Below are 25,031 nucleotides of genomic sequence, written 5' to 3'. Positions count from 1 at the left end.
TGATGCTAACCGTAACCCTAACACTATCCTAGGCCTGATGCTAACCCTAACCCTAACACTATCCTAGGGCTGATGCTAAACCTAACCCTAACCCTAACACTATCCTAGGCCTGATGCTAACCCTAACCCTAACCCTAACACTATCCTAGAGCTGATGCTAACGCTAACCCTAACCCTAACCCTAACCCTAATACTATCCTAGGGCTGATGCTAACCGTAACCCTAACCCTAACACTATCCTAGGGCTGATGCTAACCCTAACCCTAACTCTAACACTATCCTAGGGCTGATGCTAACCCTAACCCTAACACTATCCTAGGGCTGATGCTAACCCTAACCCTAACCCTAACACTATCCTAGGGCTGATGCTAACCCTAACCCTAACACTATCCTAGGGCTGATGCTAACCCTAACCCTAACCCTAACACTTTCCTAGGGCTGATGCTAACCCTAACCCTAACCCTAACACTATCCTAAGTCTGATGCTAACCCTAGCCCTCACAATATCCTAGGCCTGATGATAACCCTAACCCTAACCTTAACACTATCCTAGGGCTGATGCTAACCTTAATCCTAACCCTACCACTATCCTAGAGCTGATGCTAACCCTAACCCTAACACTATCCTAGGCCTGATGATAACCCTAACCCTAACACTATCCTAGGGCTGATGCTAACCCTAACCCTAACACTATCCTAGGGCTGATGCTAACCCTAACCCTAACCCTAACACTATCCTAAGTCTGATGCTAACCCTAGCCCTCACACTATCCTAGGCCTGATGATAACCCTAACCCTAACCCTAACACTATCCTAGGGCTGATGCTAACCCTAACCCTAACCCTAACACTATCCTAGGGCTGATGCTAACCCTAACACTAACACTATCCTAGGGCTGATGCTAACCCTAACCCTAACCCTAACACTATCCTAGGGCTGATGCTAACCCTAACCCTAACACTATCCTAGGGCTGATGCTAACCCTAACCCTAACCCTAACACTATCCTAGGGCTGATGCTAACCCTAACCCTAACACTATCCTAGGGCTGATGCTAACCCTTACCCTAACCCTAACACTATCCTAGGGCTGATGCTAACCCAAACCCTAACACTATCCTAGGGCTGATGCTAACCCTAACCCTAACCCTAACATTATCCTAGGGCTGATGCTAACCCTAACCCTAACCCTAACACTATCCTAGAGCTGATGCTAACGCTAACCCTAACCCTAACCCTAACCCTAATACTATCCTAGGGCTGATGCTAACACTAACCCTAACCCTAACACTATCCTAGGGCTGATGCTAACCCTAACCCTAACTCTAACACTATCCTAGGGCTGATGCTAACCCTAACCCTAACACTATCCTAGGGCTGATGCTAACCCTAACCCTAACCCTAACACTATCCTAGGGCTGATGCTAACCCTAACCCTAACACTATCCTAGGGCTGATGCTAACCCTAACCCTAACCCTAACACTCCTAGAGCTGATGCTAACGCTAACCCTAACCCTAACCCTAAACCTAATACTATCCTAGGGCTGATGCTAACCGTAACCCTAACCCTAACACTATCCTAGGGCTGATGCTAACCCTAACCCTAACTCTAACGCTATCCTAGGGCTGATGCTAACCCTAACCCTAACACTATCCTAGGGCTGATGCTAACCCTAACCCTAACCCTAACACTATCCTAGGGCTGATGCTAACCCTAACCCTAACTCTAACACTATCCTAGGGCTGATGCTAACCCTAACCCTAACACTATCCTAGGGCTGATGCTAACCCTAACCCTTACTCTAACACTATCCTAGGGCTGATGCTAACCCTAACCCTAACACTATCCTAGGCCTGATGCTAACCCTAACCCTAACACTATCCTAGGGCTGATGCTAACCCTAACCCTAACCCTAACACTATCCCAGGGTTTATGTTAACCCTAACCCTAACACTATCCTAGGGCTGATGCTAACCCTAACCCTAACCCTAACACTCTCCTAGGGCTGATGCTAACCCTATCCCTAACACTATCCTAGGCCTGATGCTAACCCTAACCCTCACACTATCCTAGGGATGATGCTAACCCTAACCCTAACCCTAACACTATCCTAGGCCTGATGCTAACCCTATCCCTAACACTAACACTCTCCTAGGGCTGAGGCTAACCCTAACCCTAACACTATCCTAGGGCTGATGCTAACCCTAACCCTAACCCTAACACTATCCTAGGGTTGATGCTAACCCTAACCCTAACACTATCCTAGGGCTGATGCTAACCCTAACCCTAACCCTAACACTATCCTAGGGCTGATGTTAACCCTAACCCTAACACTATCCTAGGGCTGATGCTAACCCTAACCCTAACCCTAACACTATCCTAGGGCTGATGCTAACCCTAACCCTAACACTATCCTAGGGCTGATGCTAACCCTAACCCTAACCCTAACACTATCCTAGGGCTGATGCTAACCCTAACCCTAACCCTAACACCATCCTAGGGCTGATGCTAACCCTAACCCTAACCCTAACACTATCCTAGAGCTGATGCTAACGCTAACCCTAACCCTAACCCTAACCCTAATACTATCCTAGGGCTGATGCTAACCCTAACCCTAACCCTAACACTATCCTAGGGCTGAGGCTAACCCTAACCCTAACTCTAACACTATCTTAGGGCTGAGGCTAACCCTAACCCAAACACTATCCTACGGCTGATGCTAAGCCTAACACTAACCCTAACACTATCCTAGGTCTGATGCTAACCCTAAACCTAACACTATCCTAGGGCTGATGCTAACCCTAACCGTGACCCTAACACTATCTTAGGGCTGATATTAACCCTAACCCTAACACTATCCTAGGGCTGATGCTAACCCTAACCCTAACCCTAACACTCTCCTTGGGCTGATGCTAACCGTAACCCTAACACTATCCTAGGCCTGATGCTAACCCTAACCCTAACACTATCCTAGGGCTGATGCTAACCCTAACCCTAACCCTAACACTATCCTAGGCCTGATGCTAACCCTAACCCTAACCTTAACACTATCCTAGGGCTGATGCTAACCCTAACCCTAAACCTAACACTTTCCTAGGGCTGATGCTAACCCTAACCCTAACACTATCCTAGGGCTGATGCTAACACTAACCCTAACCCTAACACTATCCTAAGTCTGATGCTAACCCTAGCCCTCACACTATCCTAGGCCTGATGATAACCCTAACCCTAACCCTAACACTATCCTAGGGCTGATGCTAACCCTAACCGTAACCCTAACACTATCCTAGGGCTGATGCTAACCCTAACCCTAACACTATCCTAGGGCTGATGCTAATCCTAACCCTAACCCTAACACTATCCTAGGGCTGACGCTAACCCTAACCCTAACACTATCCTAGGGCTGATGCTAACCCTAACCCTAACCCTAACACTATCCAAGGGATGATGCTATCCCTAACCCTAACACTATCCTAGGGCTGATGCTAACCCTGACCCTAACCCTAACACTATCCTAGGGCTGATACTAACCCTAACCCTAACCCTAACACTATCCTAGGGCTGATGCTAACCCTAACCCTAACCCTAACACTATCCTAGAGCTGATGCTAACGCTAACGCTAACCCTAACCCTAACCCTAATACTATCCTAGGGCTGATGCTAACCCTAACCCTAACCCTAACACTATCCTAGGGCTGATGCTAACCCTAACCCTAACTCTAACACTATCTTAGGGCTGAGGCTAACCCTAACCCAAACACTATCCTACGGCTGATGCTAACCCTAACCCTAACCCTAACACTATCCTAGGTCTGATGCTAACCCTAAACCTAACACCATCCTAGGGCTGACGCTAACCCTAACCCTAACCCTAACACTATCCTAGGGCTGATGTTAACCCTAACCCTAACACTATCCTAGGGCTGATGCTAACCCTAACCCTAACCCTAACACTCTCCTTGGGCTGATGCTAACCGTAACCCTAACACTATCCTAGGCCTGATGCTAACCCTAACCCTAACACTATCCTAGGGCTGATGCTAAACCTAACCCTAACCCTAACACTATCGTAGGGCTGATGATAACCCTAACCCTAACCCTAACACTATCCTAGAGCTGATGCTAACGCTAACCCTAACCCTAACCCTAACCCTAACACTATCCTAGGGCTGATGCTAACCCTAACCCTAACTCTAACACTATCCTAGGGCTGATGCTAACCCTAACCCTAACACTATCCTAGGGCTGATGCTAACCCTAACCCTAACCCTAACACTATCCTAGGGCTGATGCTAACCCTAACCCTAACACTATCCTAGGGCTGATGCTAACCCTAACCCTAACACTATCCTAGAGCTGATGCTAACCCTAACCCTAACACTATCCTAGGCCTGATGATAACCCTAACCCTAACCCTAACGCTATCGTAGGGCTGATGCTAACCCTAACCCTAACACTATCCTAGGGCTGATGCTAACCCTAACCCTAACACTATCCTAGGGCTGATGCTAACCCTAACCCTAACCCTAACACTATCCTAAGTCTGATGCTAACCCTAGCCCTCACACTATCCTAGAACTGATGATAACCCTAACCCTAACCCTAACACTATCCTAGGGCTGATGCTAACCCTAACCCTAACCCTAACACTATCCTAGGGCTGATGCTAACCCTAACCCTAACACTATCCTAGGGCTGATGCTAACCCTAACCCTAACCCTAACACTATCCTAGGGCTGATGCTAACCCTAACCCTAACACTATCCTAGGGCTGATGCTAACCCTAACCCTAACCCTAACACTATCCTAGGGCTGATGCTAACCCAAACCCTAACACTATCCTAGGGCTGATGCTAACCCTAACCCTAACCCTAACATTATCCTAGGGCTGATGCTAACCCTAACCCTAACCCTAACACTATCCTAGAGCTGATGCTAACGCTAACCCTAACCCTAACCCTAACCCTAATACTATCCTAGGGCTGATGCTAACCCTAACCCTAACCCTAACACTATCCTAGGGCTGATGCTAACCCTAACCCTAACTCTAACACTATCTTAGGGCTGAGGCTAACCCTAACCCAAACACTATCCTACGGTTGATGCTAACCCTAACCCTAACCCTAACACTATCCTAGGGCTGATGCTAACCCTAACCCTAACACTATCCTAGGGCTGATGCTAACCCTAACCCTAACCCTAACACTTTCCTAGGGGTGATGCTAACCCTAACCCTAACACTATCCTAGGGCTGATGCTAACCCTAACCCTAATACTATCCTAGGGCTGATGCTAACCCTAACCCTAACCCTAACACTATCCTGGGGCTGATGCTAACCCTAACACTAACCCTAACACTATCCTAGGGCTGATGCTAACCCTAACCCTAACACTATCCTAGGCCTGATGCTAACCCTAAACCTAACACTATCCTAGGGCTGATACTAACCCTAACCCTAACCCTAACACTATCATAGGGCTGATGTTAACCCTAACCCTAACACTATCCTAGGGCTGATGCTAACCCTACCACTAACACTATCCTAGGGCTGATGCTAACCCTAACCCTAACCCTAACACTATCCTAGGGCTGATGCTAACCCTAACCCTAACCCTAACACTATCCTAGGCCTGATGCTAACCTAACCCTAACTCTAACACTATCCAAGGGTTTATGTTAACCCTAACACTAACACTATCCTAGGGCTGATGCTAACCCTAAACCTAACCCTAACACTATCCTAGGGCTGATGCTAACCCTAACCCTAACCCTAACACTCTCCTAGGGCTGATGCTAACCCGAACCCTAACACTATCCTAGGCCTGATGCTAACCCTAACCCTAACACTATCCTAGGGCTCATGCTAACCCTAACCCTAACCCTAACACTATCCTAGGCCTGATGCTAACCCTATCCCTAACACTAACACTCTCCTAGGGCTGAGGCTAACCCAAACCCTAACACTATCCTAGGGCTGATGCTAACCCTAACCCTAACCCTAACACTCTCCTTTGGCTGATGCTAACCGTAACCCTAACACTATCCTAGGCCTGATGCTAACCCTAACCCTAACACTATCCTAGGGCTGATGCTAAACCTAACCCTAACCCTAACACTATCCTAGGCCTGATGCTAACCCTAACCCTAACCCTAACACTATCCTAGAGCTGATGCTAACGCTAACCCTAACCCTAACCCTAACCCTAATACTATCCTAGGGCTGATGCTAACCGTAACCCTAACCCTAACACTATTCTAGGGATGATGCTAACCCTAACCCTAACTCTAACACTATCCTAGGGCTGATGCTAACCCTAACCCTAACACTATCCTAGGGCTGATGCTAACCCTAACCCTAACCCTAACACTATCCTAGGGCTGATGGTAACCCTAACCCTAACACTATCCTAGGGCTGATGCTAACCCTAACCCTAACCCTAACACTTTCCTAGGGCTTATGCTAACCCTAACCCTAACCCTAAGACTATCCTAAGTCTGATGCTAACCCTAGCCCTCACAATATCCTAGGCCTGATGATAACCCTAACCCTAACCTTAACACTATCCTAGGGCTGATGCTAACCGTAACCCTAACCCTAACACTATCCTAGAGCTGATGCTAACCCTAACCCTAACACTATCCTAGGCCTGATGATAACCCTAACCCTAACCCTAACGCTATCGTAGGGCTGATGCTAACCCTAACCCTAACACTATCCTAGGGCTGATGCTAACCCTAACCCTAACACTATCCTAGGGCTGATGCTAACCCTAACCCTAACCCTAACACTATCCTAAGTCTGATGCTAACCCTAGCCCTCACACTATCCTAGGCCTGATGATAACCCTAACCCTAACCCTAACACTATCCTAGGGCTGATGCTAACCCTAACCCTAACCCTAACACTATCCTAGGGCTGATGCTAACCCTAACCCTAACACTATCCTAGGGCTGATGCTAACCCTAACCCTAACCCTAACACTATCCTAGGGCTGATGCTAACCCTAACCCTAACACTATCCTAGGGCTGATGCTAACCCTAACCCTAACCCTAACACTATCCTAGGGCTGATGCTAACCCTAACCCTAACACTATCCTAGGGCTGATGCTAACCCTTACCCTAACCCTAACACTATCCTAGGGCTGATGCTAACCCAAACCCTAACACTATCCTAGGGCTGATGCTAACCCTAACCCTAACCCTAACATTATCCTAGGGCTGATGCTAACCCTAACCCTAACCCTAACACTATCCTAGAGCTGATGCTAACGCTAACCCTAACCCTAACCCTAACCCTAATACTATCCTAGGGCTGATGCTAACCCTAACCCTAACCCTAACACTATCCTAGGGCTGATGCTAACCCTAACCCTAACTCTAACACTATCCTAGGGCTGATGCTAACCCTAACCCTAACACTATCCTAGGGCTGATGCTAACCCTAACCCTAACCCTAACACTATCCTAGGGCTGATGCTAACCCTAACCCTAACACTATCCTAGGGCTGATGCTAACCCTAACCCTAACCCTAACACTATCCTAGAGCTGATGCTAACGCTAACCCTAACCCTAACCCTAACCCTAATACTATCCTAGGGCTGATGCTAACCGTAACCCTAACCCTAACACTATCCTAGGGCTGATGCTAACCCTAACCCTAACTCTAACACTATCCTAGGGCTGATGCTAACCCTAACCCTAACACTATCCTAGGGCTGATGCTAACCCTAACCCTAACCCTAACACTATCCTAGGGCTGATGCTAACCCTAACCCTAACACTATCCTAGGGCTGATGCTAACCCTAACCCTAACCCTAACACTTTCCTAGGGCTGATGCTAACCCTAACCCTAACCCTAACACTATCCTAAGTCTGATGCTAACCCTAGCCCTCACACAATCCTAGGCCTGATGATAACCCTAACCCTAACCTTAACACTATCCTAGGGCTGATGCTAACCCTAACCCTAACCCTAACACTATCCTAGAGCTGATGCTAACCCTAACCCTAACACTATCCTAGGCCTGATGATAACCCTAACCCTAACCCTAACGCTATCCTAAGTCTGATGCTAACCCTAGCCCTCACACTATCCTAGGCCTGATGATAACCCTAACCCTAACCCTAACACTATCCTAGGGCTGATGCTAACCCTAACCCTAACCCTAACACTATCCTAGGGCTGATGCTAACCGTAACCCTAACCCTAACACTATCCTAGAGCTGATGCTAACCCTAACCCTAACACTATCCTAGGCCTGATGATAACCCTAACCCTAACCCTAACGCTATCGTAGGGCTGATGCTAACCCTAACCCTAACACTATCCTAGGGCTGATGCTAACCCTAACCCTAACACTATCCTAGGGCTGATGCTAACCCTAACCCTAACCCTAACACTATCCTAAGTCTGATGCTAACCCTAGCCCTCACACTATCCTAGGCCTGATGATAACCCTAACCCTAACCCTAACACTATCCTAGGGCTGATGCTAACCCTAACCCTAACCCTAACACTATCCTAGGGCTGATGCTAACCCTAACCCTAACACTATCCTAGGGCTGATGCTAACCCTAACCCTAACCCTAACACTATCCTAGGGCTGATGCTAACCCTAACCCTAACACTATCCTAGGGCTGATGCTAACCCTAACCCTAACCCTAACACTATCCTAGGGCTGATGCTAACCCTAACCCTAACACTATCCTAGGGCTGATGCTAACCCTTACCCTAACCCTAACACTATCCTAGGGCTGATGCTAACCCAAACCCTAACACTATCCTAGGGCTGATGCTAACCCTAACCCTAACCCTAACATTATCCTAGGGCTGATGCTAACCCTAACCCTAACCCTAACACTATCCTAGAGCTGATGCTAACGCTAACCCTAACCCTAACCCTAACCCTAATACTATCCTAGGGCTGATGCTAACCCTAACCCTAACCCTAACACTATCCTAGGGCTGATGCTAACCCTAACCCTAACTCTAACACTATCCTAGGGCTGATGCTAACCCTAACCCTAACACTATCCTAGGGCTGATGCTAACCCTAACCCTAACCCTAACACTATCCTAGGGCTGATGCTAACCCTAACCCTAACACTATCCTAGGGCTGATGCTAACCCTAACCCTAACCCTAACACTATCCTAGAGCTGATGCTAACGCTAACCCTAACCCTAACCCTAACCCTAATACTATCCTAGGGCTGATGCTAACCGTAACCCTAACCCTAACACTATCCTAGGGCTGATGCTAACCCTAACCCTAACTCTAACACTATCCTAGGGCTGATGCTAACCCTAACCCTAACACTATCCTAGGGCTGATGCTAACCCTAACCCTAACCCTAACACTATCCTAGGGCTGATGCTAACCCTAACCCTAACACTATCCTAGGGCTGATGCTAACCCTAACCCTAACCCTAACACTTTCCTAGGGCTGATGCTAACCCTAACCCTAACCCTAACACTATCCTAAGTCTGATGCTAACCCTAGCCCTCACACAATCCTAGGCCTGATGATAACCCTAACCCTAACCTTAACACTATCCTAGGGCTGATGCTAACCCTAACCCTAACCCTAACACTATCCTAGAGCTGATGCTAACCCTAACCCTAACACTATCCTAGGCCTGATGATAACCCTAACCCTAACCCTAACGCTATCCTAAGTCTGATGCTAACCCTAGCCCTCACACTATCCTAGGCCTGATGATAACCCTAACCCTAACCCTAACACTATCCTAGGGCTGATGCTAACCCTAACCCTAACCCTAACACTATCCTAGGGCTGATGCTAACCGTAACCCTAACCCTAACACTATCCTAGAGCTGATGCTAACCCTAACCCTAACACTATCCTAGGCCTGATGATAACCCTAACCCTAACCCTAACGCTATCGTAGGGCTGATGCTAACCCTAACCCTAACACTATCCTAGGGCTGATGCTAACCCTAACCCTAACACTATCCTAGGGCTGATGCTAACCCTAACCCTAACCCTAACACTATCCTAAGTCTGATGCTAACCCTAGCCCTCACACTATCCTAGGCCTGATGATAACCCTAACCCTAACCCTAACACTATCCTAGGGCTGATGCTAACCCTAACCCTAACCCTAACACTATCCTAGGGCTGATGCTAACCCTAACCCTAACACTATCCTAGGGCTGATGCTAACCCTAACCCTAACCCTAACACTATCCTAGGGCTGATGCTAACCCTAACCCTAACACTATCCTAGGGCTGATGCTAACCCTAACCCTAACCCTAACACTATCCTAGGGCTGATGCTAACCCTAACCCTAACACTATCCTAGGGCTGATGCTAACCCTTACCCTAACCCTAACACTATCCTAGGGCTGATGCTAACCCAAACCCTAACACTATCCTAGGGCTGATGCTAACCCTAACCCTAACCCTAACATTATCCTAGGGCTGATGCTAACCCTAACCCTAACCCTAACACTATCCTAGAGCTGATGCTAACGCTAACCCTAACCCTAACCCTAACCCTAATACTATCCTAGGGCTGATGCTAACCCTAACCCTAACCCTAACACTATCCTAGGGCTGATGCTAACCCTAACCCTAACTCTAACACTATCCTAGGGCTGATGCTAACCCTAACCCTAACACTATCCTAGGGCTGATGCTAACCCTAACCCTAACCCTAACACTATCCTAGGGCTGATGCTAACCCTAACCCTAACACTATCCTCGGGCTGATGCTAACCCTAACCCTAACCCTAACACTATCCTAGAGCTGATGATAACGCTAACCCTAACCCTAACCCTAACCCTAATACTATCCTAGGGCTGATGCTAACCGTAACCCTAACCCTAACACTATCCTAGGGCTGATGCTAACCCTAACCCTAACTCTAACACTATCCTAGGGCTGATGCTAACCCTAACCCTAACACTATCCTAGGGCTGATGCTAACCCTAACCCTAACCCTAACACTATCCTAGGGCTGATGCTAACCCTAACCCTAACACTATCCTAGGGCTGATGCTAACCCTAACCCTAACCCTAACACTTTCCTAGGGCTGATGCTAACCCTAACCCTAACCCTAACACTATCCTAAGTCTGATGCTAACCCTAGCCCTCACACAATCCTAGGCCTGATGATAACCCTAACCCTAACCTTAACACTATCCTAGGGCTGATGCTAACCCTAACCCTAACCCTAACACTATCCTAGAGCTGATGCTAACCCTAACCCTAACACTATCCTAGGCCTGATGATAACCCTAACCCTAACCCTAACGCTATCCTAAGTCTGATGCTAACCCTAGCCCTCACACTATCCTAGGCCTGATGATAACCCTAACCCTAACCCTAACACTATCCTAGGGCTGATGCTAACCCTAACCCTAACTCTAACGCTATCCTAGGGCTGATGCTAACCCTAACCCTAACACTATCCTAGGGCTGATGCTAACCCTAACCCTAACCCTAACACTATCCTAGGGCTGATGCTAACCCTAACCCTAACTCTAACACTATCCTAGGGCTGATGCTAACCCTAACCCTAACACTATCCTAGGGCTGATGCTAACCCTAACCCTTACTCTAACACTATCCTAGGGCTGATGCTAACCCTAACCCTAACACTATCCTAGGCCTGATGCTAACCCTAACCCTAACACTATCCTAGGGCTGATGCTAACCCTAACCCTAACCCTAACACTATCCCAGGGTTTATGTTAACCCTAACCCTAACACTATCCTAGGGCTGATGCTAACCCTAACCCTAACCCTAACACTCTCCTAGGGCTGATGCTAACCCTATCCCTAACACTATCCTAGGCCTGATGCTAACCCTAACCCTCACACTATCCTAGGGATGATGCTAACCCTAACCCTAACCCTAACACTATCCTAGGCCTGATGCTAACCCTATCCCTAACACTAACACTCTCCTAGGGCTGAGGCTAACCCTAACCCTAACACTATCCTAGGGCTGATGCTAACCCTAACCCTAACCCTAACACTATCCTAGGGTTGATGCTAACCCTAACCCTAACACTATCCTAGGGCTGATGCTAACCCTAACCCTAACCCTAACACTATCCTAGGGCTGATGTTAACCCTAACCCTAACACTATCCTAGGGCTGATGCTAACCCTAACCCTAACCCTAACACTATCCTAGGGCTGATGCTAACCCTAACCCTAACACTATCCTAGGGCTGATGCTAACCCTAACCCTAACCCTAACACTATCCTAGGGCTGATGCTAACCCTAACCCTAACCCTAACACCATCCTAGGGCTGATGCTAACCCTAACCCTAACCCTAACACTATCCTAGAGCTGATGCTAACGCTAACCCTAACCCTAACCCTAACCCTAATACTATCCTAGGGCTGATGCTAACCCTAACCCTAACCCTAACACTATCCTAGGGCTGAGGCTAACCCTAACCCTAACTCTAACACTATCTTAGGGCTGAGGCTAACCCTAACCCAAACACTATCCTACGGCTGATGCTAAGCCTAACACTAACCCTAACACTATCCTAGGTCTGATGCTAACCCTAAACCTAACACTATCCTAGGGCTGATGCTAACCCTAACCGTGACCCTAACACTATCTTAGGGCTGATATTAACCCTAACCCTAACACTATCCTAGGGCTGATGCTAACCCTAACCCTAACCCTAACACTCTCCTTGGGCTGATGCTAACCGTAACCCTAACACTATCCTAGGCCTGATGCTAACCCTAACCCTAACACTATCCTAGGGCTGATGCTAACCCTAACCCTAACCCTAACACTATCCTAGGCCTGATGCTAACCCTAACCCTAACCTTAACACTATCCTAGGGCTGATGCTAACCCTAACCCTAAACCTAACACTTTCCTAGGGCTGATGCTAACCCTAACCCTAACACTATCCTAGGGCTGATGCTAACACTAACCCTAACCCTAACACTATCCTAAGTCTGATGCTAACCCTAGCCCTCACACTATCCTAGGCCTGATGATAACCCTAACCCTAACCCTAACACTATCCTAGGGCTGATGCTAACCCTAACCGTAACCCTAACACTATCCTAGGGCTGATGCTAACCCTAACCCTAACACTATCCTAGGGCTGATGCTAATCCTAACCCTAACCCTAACACTATCCTAGGGCTGACGCTAACCCTAACCCTAACACTATCCTAGGGCTGATGCTAACCCTAACCCTAACCCTAACACTATCCAAGGGATGATGCTATCCCTAACCCTAACACTATCCTAGGGCTGATGCTAACCCTGACCCTAACCCTAACACTATCCTAGGGCTGATACTAACCCTAACCCTAACCCTAACACTATCCTAGGGCTGATGCTAACCCTAACCCTAACCCTAACACTATCCTAGAGCTGATGCTAACGCTAACGCTAACCCTAACCCTAACCCTAATACTATCCTAGGGCTGATGCTAACCCTAACCCTAACCCTAACACTATCCTAGGGCTGATGCTAACCCTAACCCTAACTCTAACACTATCTTAGGGCTGAGGCTAACCCTAACCCAAACACTATCCTACGGCTGATGCTAACCCTAACCCTAACCCTAACACTATCCTAGGTCTGATGCTAACCCTAAACCTAACACCATCCTAGGGCTGACGCTAACCCTAACCCTAACCCTAACACTATCCTAGGGCTGATGTTAACCCTAACCCTAACACTATCCTAGGGCTGATGCTAACCCTAACCCTAACCCTAACACTCTCCTTGGGCTGATGCTAACCGTAACCCTAACACTATCCTAGGCCTGATGCTAACCCTAACCCTAACACTATCCTAGGGCTGATGCTAAACCTAACCCTAACCCTAACACTATCGTAGGGCTGATGATAACCCTAACCCTAACCCTAACACTATCCTAGAGCTGATGCTAACGCTAACCCTAACCCTAACCCTAACCCTAATACTATCCTAGGGCTGATGCTAACCGTAACCCTAACCCTAACACTATCCTAGGGCTGATGCTAACCCTAACCCTAACTCTAACACTATCCTAGGGCTGATGCTAACCCTAACCCTAACACTATCCTAGGGCTGATGCTAACCCTAACCCTAACCCTAACACTATCCTAGGGCTGATGCTAACCCTAACCCTAACACTATCCTAGGGCTGATGCTAACCCTAACCCTAACACTATCCTAGAGCTGATGCTAACCCTAACCCTAACACTATCCTAGGCCTGATGATAACCCTAACCCTAACCCTAACGCTATCGTAGGGCTGATGCTAACCCTAACCCTAACACTATCCTAGGGCTGATGCTAACCCTAACCCTAACACTATCCTAGGGCTGATGCTAACCCTAACCCTAACCCTAACACTATCCTAAGTCTGATGCTAACCCTAGCCCTCACACTATCCTAGAACTGATGATAACCCTAACCCTAACCCTAACACTATCCTAGGGCTGATGCTAACCCTAACCCTAACCCTAACACTATCCTAGGGCTGATGCTAACCCTAACCCTAACACTATCCTAGGGCTGATGCTAACCCTAACCCTAACCCTAACACTATCCTAGGGCTGATGCTAACCCTAACCCTAACACTATCCTAGGGCTGATGCTAACCCTAACCCTAACCCTAACACTATCCTAGGGCTGATGCTAACCCAAACCCTAACACTATCCTAGGGCTGATGCTAACCCTAACCCTAACCCTAACATTATCCTAGGGCTGATGCTAACCCTAACCCTAACCCTAACACTATCCTAGAGCTGATGCTAACGCTAACCCTAACCCTAACCCTAACCCTAATACTATCCTAGGGCTGATGCTAACCCTAACCCTAACCCTAACACTATCCTAGGGCTGATGCTAACCCTAACCCTAACTCTAACACTATCTTAGGGCTGAGGCTAACCCTAACCCAAACACTATCCTACGGTTGATGCTAACCCTAACCCTAACCCTAACACTATCCTAGGGCTGATGCTAACCCTAACCCTAACACTATCCTAGGGCTGATGCTAACCCTAACCCTAACCCTAACACTTTCCTAGGGGTGATGCTAACCCTAACCCTAACACTATCCTAGGGCTGATGCTAACCCTAACCCTAATACTATCCTAGGGCTGATGCTAACCCTAACCCTAACCCTAACACTATCCTGGGGCTGATGCTAACCCTAACACTAACCCTAACACTATCCTAGGGCTGATGCTAACCCTAACCCTAACACTATCCTAGGCCTGATGCTAACCCTAAACCTAACACTATCCTAGGGCTGATACTAACCCTAACCCTAACCCTAACACTATCATAGGGCTGATGTTAACCCTAACCCTAACACTATCCTAGGGCTGATGCTAACCCTACCACTAACACTATCCTAGGGCTGATGCTAACCCTAACCCTAACCCTAACACTATCCTAGGGCTGATGCTAACCCTAACCCTAACCCTAACACTATCCTAGGCCTGATGCTAACCTAACCCTAACTCTAACACTATCCAAGGGTTTATGTTAACCCTAACACTAACACTATCCTAGGGCTGATGCTAACCCTAAACCTAACCCTAACACTATCCTAGGGCTGATGCTAACCCTAACCCTAACCCTAACACTCTCCTAGGGCTGATGCTAACCCGAACCCTAACACTATCCTAGGCCTGATGCTAACCCTAACCCTAACACTATCCTAGGGCTCATGCTAACCCTAACCCTAACCCTAACACTATCCTAGGCCTGATGCTAACCCTATCCCTAACACTAACACTCTCCTAGGGCTGAGGCTAACCCAAACCCTAACACTATCCTAGGGCTGATGCTAACCCTGACCCTAACCCTAACACTCTCCTTTGGCTGATGCTAACCGTAACCCTAACACTATCCTAGGCCTGATGCTAACCCTAACCCTAACACTATCCTAGGGCTGATGCTAAACCTAACCCTAACCCTAACACTATCCTAGGCCTGATGCTAACCCTAACCCTAACCCTAACACTATCCTAGAGCTGATGCTAACGCTAACCCTAACCCTAACCCTAACCCTAATACTATCCTAGGGCTGATGCTAACCGTAACCCTAACCCTAACACTATTCTAGGGATGATGCTAACCCTAACCCTAACTCTAACACTATCCTAGGGCTGATGCTAACCCTAACCCTAACACTATCCTAGGGCTGATGCTAACCCTAACCCTAACCCTAACACTATCCTAGGGCTGATGGTAACCCTAACCCTAACACTATCCTAGGGCTGATGCTAACCCTAACCCTAACCCTAACACTTTCCTAGGGCTTATGCTAACCCTAACCCTAACCCTAAGACTATCCTAAGTCTGATGCTAACCCTAGCCCTCACAATATCCTAGGCCTGATGATAACCCTAACCCTAACCTTAACACTATCCTAGGGCTGATGCTAACCGTAACCCTAACCCTAACACTATCCTAGAGCTGATGCTAACCCTAACCCTAACACTATCCTAGGCCTGATGATAACCCTAACCCTAACCCTAACGCTATCGTAGGGCTGATGCTAACCCTAACCCTAACACTATCCTAGGGCTGATGCTAACCCTAACCCTAACACTATCCTAGGGCTGATGCTAACCCTAACCCTAACCCTAACACTATCCTAAGTCTGATGCTAACCCTAGCCCTCACACTATCCTAGGCCTGATGATAACCCTAACCCTAACCCTAACACTATCCTAGGGCTGATGCTAACCCTAACCCTAACCCTAACACTATCCTAGGGCTGATGCTAACCCTAACCCTAACACTATCCTAGGGCTGATGCTAACCCTAACCCTAACCCTAACACTATCCTAGGGCTGATGCTAACCCTAACCCTAACACTATCCTAGGGCTGATGCTAACCCTAACCCTAACCCTAACACTATCCTAGGGCTGATGCTAACCCTAACCCTAACACTATCCTAGGGCTGATGCTAACCCTTACCCTAACCCTAACACTATCCTAGGGCTGATGCTAACCCAAACCCTAACACTATCCTAGGGCTGATGCTAACCCTAACCCTAACCCTAACATTATCCTAGGGCTGATGCTAACCCTAACCCTAACCCTAACACTATCCTAGAGCTGATGCTAACGCTAACCCTAACCCTAACCCTAACCCTAATACTATCCTAGGGCTGATGCTAACCCTAACCCTAACCCTAACACTATCCTAGGGCTGATGCTAACCCTAACCCTAACTCTAACACTATCCTAGGGCTGATGCTAACCCTAACCCTAACACTATCCTAGGGCTGATGCTAACCCTAACCCTAACCCTAACACTATCCTAGGGCTGATGCTAACCCTAACCCTAACACTATCCTAGGGCTGATGCTAACCCTAACCCTAACCCTAACACTATCCTAGAGCTGATGCTAACGCTAACCCTAACCCTAACCCTAACCCTAATACTATCCTAGGGCTGATGCTAACCGTAACCCTAACCCTAACACTATCCTAGGGCTGATGCTAACCCTAACCCTAACTCTAACACTATCCTAGGGCTGATGCTAACCCTAACCCTAACACTATCCTAGGGCTGATGCTAACCCTAACCCTAACCCTAACACTATCCTAGGGCTGATGCTAACCCTAACCCTAACACTATCCTAGGGCTGATGCTAACCCTAACCCTAACCCTAACACTTTCCTAGGGCTGATGCTAACCCTAACCCTAACCCTAACACTATCCTAAGTCTGATGCTAACCCTAGCCCTCACACAATCCTAGGCCTGATGATAACCCTAACCCTAACCTTAACACTATCCTAGGGCTGATGCTAACCCTAACCCTAACCCTAACACTATCCTAGAGCTGATGCTAACCCTAACCCTAACACTATCCTAGGCCTGATGATAACCCTAACCCTAACCCTAACGCTATCCTAAGTCTGATGCTAACCCTAGCCCTCACACTATCCTAGGCCTGATGATAACCCTAACCCTAACCCTAACACTATCCTAGGGCTGATGCTAACCCTAACCCTAACCCTAACACTATCCTAGGGCTGATGCTAACCGTAACCCTAACCCTAACACTATCCTAGAGCTGATGCTAACCCTAACCCTAACACTATCCTAGGCCTGATGATAACCCTAACCCTAACCCTAACGCTATCGTAGGGCTGATGCTAACCCTAACCCTAACACTATCCTAGGGCTGATGCTAACCCTAACCCTAACACTATCCTAGGGCTGATGCTAACCCTAACCCTAACCCTAACACTATCCTAAGTCTGATGCTAACCCTAGCCCTCACACTATCCTAGGCCTGATGATAACCCTAACCCTAACCCTAACACTATCCTAGGGCTGATGCTAACCCTAACCCTAACCCTAACACTATCCTAGGGCTGATGCTAACCCTAACCCTAACACTATCCTAGGGCTGATGCTAACCCTAACCCTAACCCTAACACTATCCTAGGGCTGATGCTAACCCTAACCCTAACACTATCCTAGGGCTGATGCTAACCCTAACCCTAACCCTAACACTATCCTAGGGCTGATGCTAACCCTAACCCTAACACTATCCTAGGGCTGATGCTAACCCTTACCCTAACCCTAACACTATCCTAGGGCTGATGCTAACCCAAACCCTAACACTATCCTAGGGCTGATGCTAACCCTAACCCTAACCCTAACATTATCCTAGGGCTGATGCTAACCCTAACCCTAACCCTAACACTATCCTAGAGCTGATGCTAACGCTAACCCTAACCCTAACCCTAACCCTAATACTATCCTAGGGCTGATGCTAACCCTAACCCTAACCCTAACACTATCCTAGGGCTGATGCTAACCCTAACCCTAACTCTAACACTATCCTAGGGCTGATGCTAACCCTAACCCTAACACTATCCTAGGGCTGATGCTAACCCTAACCCTAACCCTAACACTATCCTAGGGCTGATGCTAACCCTAACCCTAACACTATCCTCGGGCTGATGCTAACCCTAACCCTAACCCTAACACTATCCTAGAGCTGATGATAACGCTAACCCTAACCCTAACCCTAACCCTAATACTATCCTAGGGCTGATGCTAACCGTAACCCTAACCCTAACACTATCCTAGGGCTGATGCTAACCCTAACCCTAACTCTAACACTATCCTAGGGCTGATGCTAACCCTAACCCTAACACTATCCTAGGGCTGATGCTAACCCTAACCCTAACCCTAACACTATCCTAGGGCTGATGCTAACCCTAACCCTAACACTATCCTAGGGCTGATGCTAACCCTAACCCTAACCCTAACACTTTCCTAGGGCTGATGCTAACCCTAACCCTAACCCTAACACTATCCTAAGTCTGATGCTAACCCTAGCCCTCACACAATCCTAGGCCTGATGATAACCCTAACCCTAACCTTAACACTATCCTAGGGCTGATGCTAACCCTAACCCTAACCCTAACACTATCCTAGAGCTGATGCTAACCCTAACCCTAACACTATCCTAGGCCTGATGATAACCCTAACCCTAACCCTAACGCTATCCTAAGTCTGATGCTAACCCTAGCCCTCACACTATCCTAGGCCTGATGATAACCCTAACCCTAACCCTAACACTATCCTAGGGCTGATGCTAACCCTAACCCTAACCCTAACACTATCCTAGGGCTGATGCTAACCCTAACCCTAACACTATCCTAGGGCTGATGCTAACCCTAACCCTAACACTATCCTAGGGCTTATGCTAAACCTAACCCTAACACTATCCTAGGGCTGATGCTAACCCTAACCCTAACCCTAACACTATCCTAAGTCTGATGCTAACCCTAGCCCTCACACTATCCTAGGCCTGATGATAACCCTAACCCTAACCCTAACACTATCCTAGGGCTGATGCTAACCCTAACCCTAACCCTAACACTATCCTAGGGCTGATGCTAACCCTAACCCTAACACTATCCTAGGGCTGATGCTAACCCTAACCCTAACCCTAACACTATCCTAGGGCTGATGCTAACCCTAACCCTAACACTATCCTAGGGCTGATGCTAACCCTAACCCTAACCCTAACACTATCCTAGGGCTGATGCTAACCCTAACCCTAACACTATCCCAGGGCTGATGCTAACCCTAACCCTAACCCTAACACTATCCTAGGGCTGATGCTAACCCAAACCCTAACACTATCCTAGGGCTGATGCTAACCCTAACCCTAACCCTAACACTATCCTAGAGCTGATGCTAACGCTAACCCTAACCCTAACCCTAACCCTAATACTATCCTAGGGCTGATGCTAACGCTAACGCTAACCCTAACACTATCCTAGGGCTGATGCTAACCCTAACCCTAACTCTAACACTATCTTAGGGCTGAGGCTAACCCTAACCCAAACACTATCCTACGGCTGATGCTAACCCTAACCCTAACCCTAACACTATCCTAGGGCTGATGCTAACCCTAACCCTAACACTATCCTAGGGCTGATGCTAACCCTAACCCTAACCCTAACACTTTCCTAGGGCTGATGCTAACCCTAACCCTAACACTATCCTAGGGCTGATGCTAACCCTAACCCTAATACTATCCTAGGGCTGATGCTAACCCTAACCCTAACCCTAACACTATCCTGGGGCTGATGCTAACCCTAACCCTAACCCTAACACTATCCTAGGGCTGATGCTAACCCTAACCCTAACACTATCCTAGGCCTGATGCTAACCCTAACCCTAACACTTACACTATCCTAGGGCTGATGCTAACCCTAACCCTATCCCTAACACTATCCTAGGTCTGATGCTAACCCTAAACCTAACACTATCCTAGGGCTGATACTAACCCTAACCCTAACCCTAACACTATCATAGGGCTGATGTTAACCCTAACCCTAACACTATCCTGGGGCTGATGCTAACCCTAACACTAACACTATTCTAGGGCTGATGCTAACCCTAACCCTAACCCTAACACTATCCTAGGGCTGATGCTAACCATAACCCTAACCCTAACACTATCCTAGGCCTGATGCTAACCTAACCCTAACTCTAACACTATCCTAGGGTTTATGTTAACGCTAACCCTAACACTATCCTACGGCTGATGCTAACCCTAAACCTAACCCTAACACTATCCTAGGGCTGATGCTAACCCTAACCCTAACCCTAACACTCTCCTAGGGCTGATGCTAACCCGAACCCTAACACTATCCTAGGCCTGATGCTAACCCTAACCCTAACACTATCCTAGGGCTCATGCTAACCCTAACCCTAACCCTAACACTATCCTAGGCCTGATGCTAACCCTATCCCTAACACTAACACTCTCCTAGGGCTGAGGCTAACCCAAACCCTAACACTATCCTAGGGCTGATGCTAACCCTAACCCTAACCCTAACACTATCCTAGGGTAGATGCTAACCCTAACCCTAACACTATCCTAGGGCTGATGCTAACCCTAACCCTAACCCTAACACTATCCTAGGGCTGATGCTAACCCTAACCCTAACACTATCCTAGGGCTGATGCTAACCCTAACCCTAACCCTAACACTATCCTAGGGCTGATGCTAACCCTAACCCTAACCCTAACACTATCCTAGGGCTGATGCTAACCCTAACCCTAACCCTAACACTATCCTAGGGCTGATGCTAACCCTAACCCTAACCCTAACACTATCCTAGGGCTGATGCTAACCCTAACCCTAACCCTAACACTATCCTAGAGCTGATGCTAACGCTAACGCTAACCCTAACCCTAACCCTAATACTATCCTAGGGCTGATGCTAACCCTAACCCTAACCCTAACACTATCCTAGGGCTGATGCTAACCCTAACCCTAACTCTAACACTATCTTAGGGCTGAGGCTAACCCTAACTCAAACACTATCCTACGGCTGATGCTAACCCTAACCCTAACCCTAACACTATCCTAGGGCTGATGCTAACCCTAACCCTAACTCTAACACTATCTTAGGGCTGAGGCTAACCCTAACCCAAACACTATCCTACGGCTGATGCTAACCCTAACCCTAACCCTAACACTATCCTAGGTCTGATGCTAACCCTAAACCTAACACCATCCTAGGGCTGACGCTAACCCTAACCCTAACCCTAACACTATCCTAGGGCTGATGTTAACCCTAACCCTAACACTATCCTAGGGCTGATGCTAACCCTAACCCTAACCCTAACACTCTCCTTGGGCTGATGCTAACCGTAACCCTAACACTATCCTAGGCCTGATGCTAACCCTAACCCTAACACTATCCTAGGGCTGATGCTAAACCTAACCCTAACCCTAACACTATCCTAGGCCTGATGCTAACCCTAACCCTAACCCTAACACTATCCTAGAGCTGATGCTAACGCTAACCCTAACCCTAACCCTAACCCTAATACTATCCTAGGGCTGATGCTAACCGTAACCCTAACCCTAACACTATCCTAGGGCTGATGCTAACCCTAACCCTAACTCTAACACTATCCTAGGGCTGATGCTAACCCTAACCCTAACACTATCCTAGGGCTGATGCTAACCCTAACCCTAACCCTAACACTATCCTAGGGCTGATGCTAACCCTAACCCTAACACTATCCTAGGGCTGATGCTAACCCTAACCCTAACACTATCCTAGAGCTGATGCTAACCCTAACCCTAACACTATCCTAGGCCTGATGATAACCCTAACCCTAACCCTAACGCTATCGTAGGGCTGATGCTAACCCTAACCTTAACACTATCCTAGGGCTGATGCTAACCCTAACCCTAACACTATCCTAGGGCTGATGCTAACCCTAACCCTAACCCTAACACTATCCTAAGTCTGATGCTAACCCTAGCCCTCACACTATCCTAGGCCTGATGATAACCCTAACCCTAACCCTAACACTATCCTAGGGCTGATGCTAACCCTAACCCTAACCCTAACACTATCCTAGGGCTGATGCTAACCCTAACACTAACACTATCCTAGGGCTGATGCTAACCCTAACCCTAACCCTAACACTATCCTAGGGCTGATGCTAACCCTAACCCTAACACTATCCTAGGGCTGATGCTAACCCTAACCCTAACCCTAACACTATCCTAGGGCTGATGCTAACCCAAACCCTAACACTATCCTAGGGCTGATGCTAACCCTAACCCTAACCCTAACATTATCCTAGGGCTGATGCTAACCCTAACCCTAACCCTAACACTATCCTAGAGCTGATGCTAACGCTAACCCTAACCCTAACCCTAACCCTAATACTATCCTAGGGCTGATGCTAACCCTAACCCTAACCCTAACACTATCCTAGGGCTGATGCTAACCCTAACCCTAAATCTAACACTATCTTAGGGCTGAGGCTAACCCTAACCCAAACACTATCCTACGGTTGATGCTAACCCTAACCCTAACCCTAACACTATCCTAGGGCTGATGCTAACCCTAACCCTAACCCTAACACTTTCCTAGGGGTGATGCTAACCCTAACCCTAACACTATCCTAGGGCTGATGCTAACCCTAACCCTAATACTATCCTAGGGCTGATGCTAACCCTAACCCTAACCCTAACACTATCCTGGGGCTGATGCTAACCCTAACCCTAACCCTAACAGTATCCTAGGGCTGATGCTAACCCTAACCCTAACACTATCCTAGGCCTGATGCTAACCCTAAACCTAACACTATCCTAGGGCTGATACTAACCCTAACCCTAACACTAACACTATCATAGGGCTGATGTTAACCCTAACCCTAACACTATCCTAGGGCTGATGCTAACCCTACCACTAACACTATCCTAGGGCTGATGCTAACCCTAACCCTAACCCTAACACTATCCTAGGGCTGATGCTAACCCTAACCCTAACCCTAACACTATCCTAGGCCTGATGCTAACCTAACCCTAACTCTAACACTATCCAAGGGTTTATGTTAACCCTAACACTAACACTATCCTAGGGCTGATGCTAACCCTAAACCTAACCCTAACACTATCCTAGGGCTGATGCTAACCCTAACCCTAACCCTAACACTCTCCTAGGGCTGATGCTAACCCGAACCCTAACACTATCCTAGGCCTGATGCTAACCCTAACCCTAACACTATCCTAGGGCTCATGCTAACCCTAACCCTAACCCTAACACTATCCTAGGCCTGATGCTAACCCTATCCCTAACACTAACACTCTCCTAGGGCTGAGGCTAACCCAAACCCTAACACTATCCTAGGGCTGATGCTAACCCTAACCCTAACCCTAACACTCTCCTTTGGCTGATGCTAACCGTAACCCTAACACTATCCTAGGCCTGATGCTAACCCTAACCCTAACACTATCCTAGGGCTGATGCTAAACCTAACCCTAACCCTAACACTATCCTAGGCCTGATGCTAACCCTAACCCTAACCCTAACACTATCCTAGAGCTGATGCTAACGCTAACCCTAACCCTAACCCTAACCCTAATACTATCCTAGGGCTGATGCTAACCGTAACCCTAACCCTAACACTATTCTAGGGATGATGCTAACCCTAACCCTAACTCTAACACTATCCTAGGGCTGATGCTAACCCTAACCCTAACACTATCCTAGGGCTGATGCTAACCCTAACCCTAACCCTAACACTATCCTAGGGCTGATGGTAACCCTAACCCTAACACTATCCTAGGGCTGATGCTAACCCTAACCCTAACCCTAACACTTTCCTAGGGCTGATGCTAACCCTAACCCTAACCCTAAGACTATCCTAAGTCTGATGCTAACCCTAGCCCTCACAATATCCTAGGCCTGATGATAACCCTAACCCTAACCTTAACACTATCCTAGGGCTGATGCTAACCGTAACCCTAACCCTAACACTATCCTAGAGCTGATGCTAACCCTAACCCTAACACTATCCTAGGCCTGATGATAACCCTAACCCTAACCCTAACGCTATCGTAGGGCTGATGCTAACCCTAACCCTAACACTATCCTAGGGCTGATGCTAACCCTAACCCTAACACTATCCTAGGGCTGATGCTAACCCTAACCCTAACCCTAACACTATCCTAAGTCTGATGCTAACCCTAGCCCTC

The sequence above is a fragment of the Lemur catta genome, chromosome 21 (genome assembly GCF_020740605.2).
Source record: "Lemur catta isolate mLemCat1 chromosome 21, mLemCat1.pri, whole genome shotgun sequence".
Classification (NCBI taxonomy): domain Eukaryota; kingdom Metazoa; phylum Chordata; class Mammalia; order Primates; family Lemuridae; genus Lemur; species Lemur catta.
This window is presented reverse-complemented; position numbering follows the sequence as displayed.